The sequence below is a fragment of the Musa acuminata genome, chromosome BXJ2-7, assembly GCF_036884655.1.
Source record: "Musa acuminata AAA Group cultivar baxijiao chromosome BXJ2-7, Cavendish_Baxijiao_AAA, whole genome shotgun sequence".
NCBI lineage: Eukaryota > Viridiplantae > Streptophyta > Magnoliopsida > Zingiberales > Musaceae > Musa > Musa acuminata.
Genome location: NC_088344.1, coordinates 22,429,833 through 22,441,413, shown reverse-complemented (window position 1 = coordinate 22,441,413; position 11,581 = coordinate 22,429,833). Strand labels below are relative to the sequence as shown.

Sequence of the window (11,581 nt, the reverse complement as noted above, 5' to 3'; positions counted from 1 at the left end):
AAAATTCTTCTGAATTAGGAAAATCGACGTGGTTACTCCCACAAATTTTTACTGTTTTGTAGACTTGATATTAGTTATTTGAATTCGTATGTAACTTCCAAAGCTGGAATAGTAGACTCAGATTGGTTATTTAAATTCATTCAAAATTCTGAATATGTAATTTAGATGTAATTTGACAATTTTTTCGAGTCGTAAGATGAATGGTATGTTCTTCTATCTCAATTGTCTTGTATTTCTTAACGGTGGCTTATCAGGACTAGTTGTTGATACTATGATATTCATCTAATGAATTTAACATGATGCATAAGTTGTTCTCGCTCACTATTGAAATCACATTTCTGGAGAGAATGTATTTCCTACTATGATATGTGTGTTTAATCTTTTCCATGTCAGTTAGAATTTTTTTGGGCATTGTCAATTGCTTCAAACCATGGAATTTTTTTATCGATTCAGTGATTAAAGGTTTTTAACGATGGATTGACTTGCAGCAGCTTTGTTATTTGTTTCTGTTGTTGTTGTGGACTTCAATCGGAAACAAAAAAGTTGGAACATGTTTCCAAAAGATGATTGATCAAATTTGCTGCCTTGCCTCTGATACCTGTCGTCCAAACCAGCAAAGTCTGAGGTTGAGAGAACCTGTTGATATCATATGATCACTCTTTCTCTTCGAACTTGACGAAACAACTTTGATACCATTTCTTATAGATGCCATCATATTAAGGAAACAACAAACAAAACATGAGATGAAAATTGAACTTTGTTATGGCCAATATTTACAAGAACATAAAATTTTCTTTCCCTTCCATTGTTATGATATACATGAACAAACATCATTTTCCGTATAAGCTTTCATACAAGCAAGCTACAGATCCAACCACCAGGTCATAGTCGAATCAATAGGGGTGTCATCGGACTTCACAAGGGCTTCAATCCATTGCAGGAAGTCGTCATTATCATCTATGTTCTCCGTCTGCTCACACCCAACAATGTCGATCGATGATGACGACGAAGCCGCTGCGACCGTGGTTGAATCAGTGTTGGTGCCAAACATCAGCGAGACTGGAATCGTGTCATCGGACATCAACAAGGCATGGACCTGTTCCAGGCTCGCGAAGAAGTCATCGTCGGTGCTGTACATCTGCTCACACGCAACCAAGTCTATCGACGACGATGAGGAGGAAACCTCTGCGACCGTGGTCGAATCAAACCGAGTGTCATCGGGCAACGAGAGAAGATCGACAAGGCCCGGCGGTGAGGCCTTCGGGATGGTAGTCGTGGCTGTGTCGGTGTCATCCGACATCAGGAAGGCTTCAACCTCTCTGGCGAAGAACGCATCGTCGGTGCAGTTCTGCTCACCGCCAAGATCGACCGACGACGAAGACGAAGCCCAGAATGCTTCCAGTTCTTCCGTAGTTATCGGGAGCTCACCTCCACCAACGTCCGTTGATGATGGAGAGGCGGCTGCGACTCCGGCTTCGTTCGGTGCAACGGAGTCGACCGACGAAAGATGAGTCTCCGGGGGTGTCACAGCAGGAGCCAACGAGGGATGTTGCACCACCGCGGTTGGATGTGGTGAGACGTCGGACTGCAATGCTCTGCTGGGATGTGCAACCAACTCCCAGCATGGCTTCTTTGAGAGAGTCGATGCTTTTGCCGAGAGAGTAGAAGATTCGTCTCTATTTCTCTTTAGCCCAACGAAGCTGTCGCCGGTGACCGTGTCTGTCGCGGCCTCCGTTAAGGTGGTCTCAACCGTTTTGATGGTGGTGCCGCCGGAGTAGGCACAATGCGAGCTTCTCTTGACTTGACAGAGAACTCGTCTCTCGAAGCCGCCGGACGAACACATCTCGAACTCGTACATCGTCCACCCGGAGTTCTTCCGTCGACCATCGTTGAAAGAAAGGCAGCTCTTTCGCCCGACCACCATCTCGCGCCCGCCGACCATGGACTTAACGGTTTCTTGCTTTTTGTACAGAGTCCAAGAACCGCTGCCGGCCTTTCGATCGACGCGCGAGCCGCCGCTGTTCTTGGGCTTGCGCTCCGCAAAGAAATAGCCCTCCTGCCGATCGCTGCCGAGAAGATTCCACGGCTCGGTGCCGTAGACGTCCGCGAAGGCGACAGCGCGGCCAGGGAGGGGTGCGCCGGCGACCCAGTTGGCGAGGTAGTCAACCAAGAGTTCCTCCGCCGTGGGAAGGAACCTGTAGCCGCTCGGTACGAGGTCGATGGGCTCCATTGATGGACGACTAAAGATGGTTTCTTGACTAGGAGAGGAGAGGAAATCAACGAGGAGGAGAATGGAGCAGAGGAGAGGCGAGAGGCGCAGGGGCGAGAAGACGGAGTGAGAGTGGGAGACCGTGCGATATATATATGTATGCAACGGGCGCGCAGAGTGATTCTTGAAGCGTGTTTCCTGTTCTGGATTCCGAATCCCCAAATTAATTATATTAATAAGATTTTAGTGTCGTATTATATATTTAATTTGAAATTAACTTCCGCACGTGCTCATCTTCTTTGTGTCTCCAAATCCACCGAGCCCTTCCCCCCGTTCGATCTGTCTCTGCTCGGGAACGGAGGTGAGCATTTTGTCCGAAACACCTCATTTTTCAGCGTAATGCATGGATTTTAGGGCTGATTTTGAGTTTTCTTCGATCGATTTCAGGTTGGTTCGATGATCGCGAAGACGGAGGAGGTGTGTGCGCTGCTTCCTCCAGTATTGCCTTGTGGTTTGAGGGTGGGAGCTGACGGAACCAATCAGAGGGACGAGGAGGGTGATCATTTGCCCCTGTATGCCAACGAGGTCCGTCGCATGTTGATTTCGATCTGGAACGCATTGATCCATCGAAAATCCAAATGCATATTGTTTTGAATCCGAGGCCTATAATGACGTGCGCGTACATAATAATCTCTCGGTCCTTCGCGACCCGGCGACGCAACCGGGAATCCAAAGACGCGGAGGAGGAGGAATAGAGAGCGCGATGGGTCTGCAGGTGATGAGAACAACATCGCCACTTGATTTCTGATCCTCTTTTCCTGTTGTTGTGTTCTATTTTGCTAATTTTTCCCTTTTTTTTGGGGATGTGGTGACCTAATCTTAGAGCTCTGACTGTGCGTGTATGTTAGTCATAATGATCTTATTTTGCCTAGAACATCTGCAGTTCTTTGGCTGGTTATTCTTCGATTTGAACCTTTCAAGCTGTTGTATGGAGCCATATGCTGACATTCATGTAGTTTCATGGATCTGGAGAGCATGAATGCATGAGGCCCCTTTCTCAGTTAAGATCAGAGGCTTCCTTGATCATTTGGTGAAGGGTTGATTTAGTAGTTAGTGTCTGATCGATTTGTACAGTGATTAGCTTCTTGAGACTAGAAAGAATCTTTATGTCACCCCTTTATTTTCTTTGTCGATATTGTTGGTTGAGTCCTTTTGAACTCTTCCATGGCCTAAGCCTCATAATGAAGGCAAGAACATGGCGATGGAAGGATAGGTAAGATGCATTGATCATATTACATGATGCAGAAGTGCGTCAGAAATGATCCGTTTGTCTTTTGATGGGCCAAGAGACGTCTGATATTGAGTATTTTGTTGACCATAACTATAGATCTCACTCTTAAATTCTATCACAATTTGGAAAGTGTAGCTAAAATTGTAGCTATGTGAAATTTGAAGCATCAGGGACTTTTGTTTTTAATTTTGGATGAATAGTAGTCTTTGATTTGTATTTGTGAATGGAAATGATTTGTATTTTATAATTAGATCGGGGTTGCTTTGACAATTTCTTATAAGTAGAGTTGATCATTTTAGATGGTAAATTATATATCCTTGCAAAAGCTTGAAGAAGCCATATCATAAAGGATGGAGTTTTAGTGTTCAGTCTAGCGAACGAGATTGATTTCACAAAGACCATAGGAAGCATGCGCCTGTTTAAAATCGTGCGATACACTAGAGATGCATGTTTTGAAAATCTATACATATGATGGATCAAAGACATGGTTAAAAATCTAGTGAGCTTCAGAGACAATCTTCCAACACTCTTGATGCCTGGAAAACAAACTTGTATGGATCTGTATAACTCTTTGCCTCACCCTCAAGGATATACATTACCTTTAACATGGAGAGCTTATTTTGAACCTACTTCAAAAATCTATTTGAGACTGTTTCATGTGTCTATTATCAGTTCTTCTATTTGTGTACTTGTTGATAGATCTCATGCACTCCTAATCTAGTTTTGGTTCCTGTAGGTAATACCATTTCTGATGTACTCTAAAAGAACTCTGATAACATTCAATGGTCCAATTCCAAGTTGCATATCTGTATGCATAAGAGTAACTGGAATGTAGATCCTTTTCATCAATTTATATTTCATTGGATTCATAATAATAGTTGGAGAATCTTTGCAAGAGCATCGTCCATCATCATTCAATTTTAAATTTTGGTATCTAATGAAAAATAGAGACAATTTCATTTATGTTATATCTATGAAAAAAATATGAAGTTGGTATCTTAATTTTTTCAGATACAGCGAGGCTTAAACTCTTCAAATGTTTGTGAATAATTGCTACAATGAGCAAGAAAAACCATAACGCCTGAAATTAGTGGCCCTAAAGTAATAAATATAATTGCTAGAATCTGCTATCAATTTTCCCCAGTTGATGTTCTTGTTATGTGTGCATATGTGCACACATAAGAAGAAACAACTTTTCCTAAATCATACTCTATTGCACACTTATTTTTGGACGCGAAAGAAAAAACATTTCTCAGAAGAGGAAAAGAAAACAAATAAAAGAAGTCTTGGTCTTCTGCTCCCCATTTCTTCCAAATAGTTGAATTGAAAAGATGGACTTATTTTTGTGTTATTGTTATTAATTATCATTTCTTCTTATTTATGTCATTGAGGCTGTTCGGTCATTCATTTTTTTTTCATTTTTACTTAGCATATGACCTTTGTTATATGTAGTCCATAAGTATTAAGATTGTTTCTTTATTTGTTTCCTAGTTTCTGATTTATTTTTATAAGTGTTTGCTTCTAAGAATCTGTCTTGATAGTATTGGTTATTGTGCCACATAGTACATTTCGAGTCAATATATTTCTTTTATCTGCGAAAACTTAACTAGATGATGATATCTAATCCTTTGCAGGTAGATTTTGAAGAATATGTTGCAAAAGCTAAAACGTTACCTGTAAATACTACTAAGAAGAGCAAATTGTTCCTGTATGGGCTTTACTACCAAGCAACTGTCGGACCAGTGAATACTAGAATGTGCTCCTTAATATATTCTGATTCGTTATTTTCAATCTTTGCCAAACAAAATTTTGACACTTTTATCTTTTGTTTCTTTGCAGGTTGACCTGGTATATTCAATATGAGGGATAGAGCCAAATGAGAAGCTTGGAAGGCTGTTGAAGGTTTACAAAATCCACTTGACAAATCTTATATATATAAATATAAATAAATATATATAACTTGTTGGACAAAATTTATTTCTTATTTAATATTAGTAAAATTGACAGGGGAGGAAGCCAAAGGAGGAGGCTATGAGTGACTACCTCACCAAGGTTAAACAGCTGCTCGAGGCAGCTGCTACTGCTGCTTATGCTACTTTGTCACGCCTTGCTCAATGTAGTACCATGTAAGCTGTTACTTTCTATCTTGAACTTGAATCTTCTAGTGGATGTGTTAGTTATGGATTTCATCTCCTTTGTGTCTAACAATTGACACTATCTGAAATCTAATGCAGTATCTTATCATTTCATTAGTGTTTCATTCGAGTTAAGATGCATGCGGATGTCAAGTTTTTAGGTCAGCAAAGCTAAGTGTGGGCATGTTGAATGAGCATTACCTGCAGCCCATATATTTAGTGAAGCTTTATTGATTCCCGGTAAGACTATAAATTGTCTGTTAGGTTCTGTTCATTTTTCTCTTCAGCACTACATGCTAGAGATCTTTTATCTTTGTTCAGTTTCTTCCCCTTAAAACCTAGGCGATCTGTGATAAAATTTTATTGGAAATTTAATAGTGATGAGTGTATATTACCTTGAAATGAAAAGGAGGCTTTTTATAGTTGTCTTCCTATAGTTTGATTATTTAGTCTAACAATCGTGGTAGAAAAATCCTGTATATTTTATCCGATCTTTTGCTATGACTTTTGGGCTTCTTTCTACATCCAAATTTGTATAGAATGTGTTTTGTGAAAGGCATGGATAGTTGTAATGCAGACATTGATCGAGTGTTTTATCTTTCGGTATGCCATCTGACATTTATTTGCTTATGGTCTCTTAAAAATCTTTGTCATGCATATATATTATTAAAAAAATGAGAAAAAAAATAATTTTTAAAGGTTAAAATCAAATGCCTTATCATATTCAAATATTTTTTTTAGTTTTAAAAAAATATTTTTTACGAAGTTAAATTAATAAGATTTGTGAGCCCCTTTTTCCATAAAGATGTTTATTTTATTGTAAGATTTCCCTAGAATAATCCTCAATGTTATATATTTTTGCATTGAGCATCTCATTTTTTTTTTTTTTTGCAGTTCAGTTTATTTTTCATAAATGATAAAACTATCATTAAATGATTAATTGATGGAAATTAAATTCTTTTTTATTTGGTTTTTATTTAGTTGAAACCCTTAAATTGTTCATTATTTTAATTTTATACATTACAAAAAGATTAGCATTATTAATATATAATTAAAATTATACATTTTCAAAATAACTAGTTAAAAATTGATTTAAACATTATAAAATAATAAACTAAGATCCATTTATATGATTATATTTTTATTTTTAAATAATATCTTTTATTTAATATGTCAAAGTTTGATGTGTCTTTTTTTAATGTCGTCATCCGATGCTCGACCATTGAGATGGCTATCGAAGCGATCTCCAATCTTCACTCACACAAAGTTTCACGAACCCTAACGTTAAGTATCTCCCTAGATTGTTTCTTATTGTAACACTTTGTGGATTTTATTTTCCTATGTTCTAGTTTGTTGGTGATGGTGTGTTCTTTGCGGAGCTTAGTGACGTCCTCACAAGAACCACTGAGCTGTGGACGGGTACTCCAGTGTTGAGGTCAGCATCGGTGATCATTATTAGAGCCGCCAGGACCCTGAACGTACTTGATATCGATCTCCAATCTATGTTAAGCCTTGGTGGTACACCCGATTTGGACTTCGTATCATAATTGTGTATGGTGAGAAGGGGAGAAGGATATTGGAGTTGACTTCTGTGGTCCAGTAAAGATTCAACTTTTTGGAAAATGGTGTGGAGCTCTACACCGAAGGTCAACAACAGAGGGCTTTGTGCAATTGCTTGGGCTATCTTTCTGGTACAAGCTTCTCGGAGGTGAGCTCATCGTTAGACATTTTGTCTGTGGCAATTTAATTTAGATTTTGTCTATCTTGCTTGAAAAAATTAAGGTTTTTCATTGGAATTGTTTGTCTAAGATGCTTGAAAGAACTTACAAGTGAGTGTGCCACATTCATGCAGTTTTTCATTGGAATCAGTTTAACAATTATGAGGACATTCTGGTTCTTCCTTGCATGGCCTTTGTTTAAATATGGGTTTGAGACTAGATGATTTGTGTGCAATTGGTTGTAAAGTGATTCCTTGCATTAAGTAAGCTTTCCATTCTTATTATGCATTTGTTGGTTGTAATCTTTTGGCCTCTGCTGTTCTAATTTTGGGGTCTTTAGCAACAATGCATAAAATGAAAACTATTCAGTCGATGATAGTGGTCAGACAACCATGGATGGATCCACAAATGACTTGACTACAGTTTCAGTTTGTTCATTAATACCATCTCATATATAGTTGTACACCTTACAATGCTTTAATAGAACTTGGTTTTCTAGCATTGCTCATATAACGACTTGCCTATTGATAACTTCAAACTAGAAATACTTGTCTGTTGTGTCTAAATGCTTCAAATTTTTTACTACAGTAACATTGCTTGTGCTGAAATTTAGATGGATGAATTTATTTACTTCCTAAATAGCAATGAAAACATAGATATCCCTGGAGAAATATATATTCAAGTTCTTAATGATCCCATTTTAACTGACCTATTACTTTTAGAGATTTAAATTTTAGAGTGACGAGAAGAATTTGAATGCTATAACCTTTGTAAAAAAAAAAGAATTGAGATTACATTTCTTCTTGATAAGCCAAAGTTTTTCTAATTTATATGTTTCTACTCGTCGTAGATTGAAGATTGGGAGTCCAATCTTTCCAGAAGTATTATTATTTGTTCCTTATCATTTGTTATTTGTTCTCAGGAGTGTCATTCCTTCTTAACATGGAGGAGAAGGGAGCATAGGAGAGGAGAGCAAAGTGAGAGTGAAGCGCTTATATGTTTGTAATGATAGATACGGCTGTTGGATCGTTTCTTGAACAGAATCCAAATCTAAATCCTGTGTTTCCTAAAGCCCCAAGATTAATTAATTAATTAATTAATTAGGTTTATATGTTTAATTTGATATATATATTTATTTCGAAATCAAGTTTCCCTATTTCTCTCCTGTCTTATTTTTCTCTATCCTTCCGTCCATAGTGTCTCCGAGATTCTCAATTCCTAAGTCTCTATTGAACTCAAGTTTGAATTCGTGGCATACTCTCTGAATGAGGTGGATTATTTTGTGTGTAACATGCATAGAGACTCCAGTAAATGCCAGTTCTTAGATCATGGCATGATTCTGTTCAACTCAAGCTTGAAATGACATGCATAACTGATCTTGGAAGAACAGCAAACAAAGATAATTTCTGATGGTAACTGGGATAAGTAGTTTATGGTAGAAAATTTTTCAATGAAACTATTCTGATGACGGCAGCAAAATGATTGTTACAGTCAAAATTTTGATGAAGTCATTAAGTCATTGCAATTGGATTCTTGGTTTTTTCTTCATTTATAACGGTTGCCAATGCCTGTGTGTTTTTGCTGCAACTTCAAGCATTATGATTTTGTTGCTGCTGCATGGTTGACTGCAGTAGGAATTTGTCTCATACACATGTTGAAAGCATCAAGAACAATTTTCGTCAAACTGTGTTCTTAACTTTTTTTATTGTTTGAATCCAAACTCTCCTTTTCAAGTATCTTGCCTTCTTGATCACCTCTCTGGATGCTGATGAGCTTAAACTCTGCAATAAGAATAATTTGGCTTGGCTAAGTTTAAATGCTTGAGGAGAGGGAAAAACTCAAAATATCTTTCTTTTTCTTCTATTTTGCTTTATTTCTACATCACTAGTGCCACATGATGAAGGAGATGACTTTTTGTTCTTCCTATTTGATACTTTTGTCCCTGAATTCTTTCTACATCTCTAGTGCGGCATGATTACTTTAATAGAGCTTGGTTTCCTCGCAATGCTCATATAGATACTTGCCTATTGACAACTTCAACTAGAAATGCTTGTCTGGTCGGTTGTACCTAAATGCTTCGAATTTTTTATTGTACTAACCTTGTTTGTGCTGAAATTTAGATGGATAAATTTATTGACTTTCTAAACAGTAATAAAAACACAGATATACCTGGAGAAATATATATATATATATTCAAGTGCTTAATGATCCATTTTAACTGACCTTTTGCTTTTAAAAATGTCAGGGCGTCCTCGATATCGAAGTAAAGATCATGCAGGACTAGGATCCTAAAAGAAAGCAGGGCACTATGACTCCTTTGCCAGATCATGTTATAATTCATGCCTCAAAGGAGGAAGAGGAGTTACATTCCAAAAGAATTTGAATGCTACAACCTTTGCAAAAGGAATTAGAATTACATTTCTTCTTCATAAGCTTCCGGCATGTAACAAGACAAAGTTCTTCTGATTTATGCGCTTGAACTAGTCATAGATTAACATGAAGGAAGATTGGGAGTCCTTGAGCCCATATCTTAGTTTGTTCCAATCTTCTCAGGAGTGTTATTTGTTCTTATCATTTGTTTTGAAAACCGACGTGGATACTCCCACAAATTTTTACTGTTTTGTAGACTTAATATTAATTATTTGAATTCGTATGTAACTTCCAAAGCTGGAATAGTAGACTCAGATTGGTTGTTTAAATTTATTCAAAATTCTGAATATGTAATTTAGATGTAATTTGACAATTTTTTCGAGTCGTAAGATGAATGGTATGTTCTTCTATCTCAATTGTCTTGTATTTCTTAACGGTGGCTTATTAGGACTAGTTGTTGATACTATGATATTCATCTAATGAATTTAACATGATGCAGATTTCTGGAGAGAATGCATTTCCTACTATGATATGTGTGTTTAATCTTTTGCATATCAGTTAGAATTTTTTTGGGCATTGTCAATTGCTTCAAACCATGGAATTTTTTTATCGATTCAGTGATTAAAGGTTTGGTTTTCGATAGTATCGATTCAGTGATTAAAGGTTTTTAACGATGGATTGACTTGCAGCAGCTTTGTTATTTGTTTCTGTTGTTGTTGTGGACTTCACTCGGAAACAAAAAAGTTGGAACATGTTTCCAAAAGATGATTGATCAAATTTGCTGCCTTGCCTTCGATACCAGTCGTCCAAACCAGCAAAGTCTGAGGTTGAGAGAACCTGTTGATATCATATGATCACTCTTTCTCTTTGAACTTGACGAAACAACATTGATACCATTTCTTATATATGCCATCATATTAAGGAAACAACAAACAAAACATGAGATGAAAATTGAACTTTGTTATGGCCAATATTTACAAGAACATAAAATTTTCTTTCCCTTCCAATGTTATGATATACATGAACAAACATCATTTTCCGTATAAGTTTTCATACAAGCAAGCTACAAATCCAACCACCAGGTCATAGTCGAATCAATAGGGAAGTCGTAATTATCATCTATGATCTCCGTCTGCTCACACCCAACAATGTCGATCGATGACGACGACGAAGCCGCTGCGACCGTGGTTGAATCAGTGTTGGTGCCAAACATCAGCGAGGCTGGAATCGTGTCATCGGACATCAACAAGGCATGGACATGTTCCAGGCTCGCGAAGAAGTCATCGTCGGTGCTGTACATCTGCTCACACGCAACCAAGTCTATCAACGACGATGAGGAGGAAACATCTGCGACCGTGGTCGAATCAATCCGAGTGTCATCGGACATCGAGAGAAGATCGACAAGGGCTGGCGGTGAGGCCTTCGGGATGGTAGTCGTGGCTGTGTCGGTGTCATCCGACATCGGCAAGGCTTCAAGCTCTCCGGCGAAGAACGCATCGTCGGTGCAGTTCTGCACACCGCCAAGATCGACCGACGACGAAGATGAAGCCAAGAATGCTTCCAGTTCTTCCGTAGTTATCGGGAGCTCACCTCCACCAACGTCCATTGATGATGGAGAGGCGGCTGCGACTCCGGCTTCGTTCGGTGCAACGGAGTCGACAGAGGAAAGATGACTCTCCGGGGGTGGGGGTGTCACAGCAGGAGCCAATGAGGGATGTTGCACCACCGCGGTTGGAGGTGGTGAGACGTCGGATTGCACCACCGCGGTTGGAGGTGGTGAGACGTCGGATTGCACCACCGCGGTTGGATGTGGTGAGACGTCCGACTGCAATGCTCTGCCGGGATGTGCAACCAACCC

The 11,581-nt window shown here is 38.6% G+C and overlaps 1 long non-coding RNA gene and 1 pseudogene across 2 annotated transcripts; both read left to right on the top strand.

The window, feature by feature from the left end:
• Window positions 1–2,662: 2,662 nt before the first annotated feature.
• On the top strand, window positions 2,663–10,099 carry LOC135617355 (uncharacterized). 2 transcript variants are annotated; one of them, XR_010488707.1, is made up of 6 exons: window positions 2,663–2,984; window positions 5,135–5,402; window positions 5,508–5,626; window positions 5,754–5,875; window positions 6,985–7,343; window positions 9,599–10,099. It is a non-coding gene; the product is annotated as an uncharacterized LOC135617355 (long non-coding RNA). The 2 variants fall into 2 exon arrangements; XR_010488708.1 differs by lacking the exon at window positions 9,599–10,099 and adding an exon at window positions 8,276–9,588.
• LOC135618112 (small nucleolar RNA snoR143) lies at window positions 7,608–7,809 on the top strand (annotated as a pseudogene).
• Window positions 10,100–11,581: the final 1,482 nt, after the last annotated feature.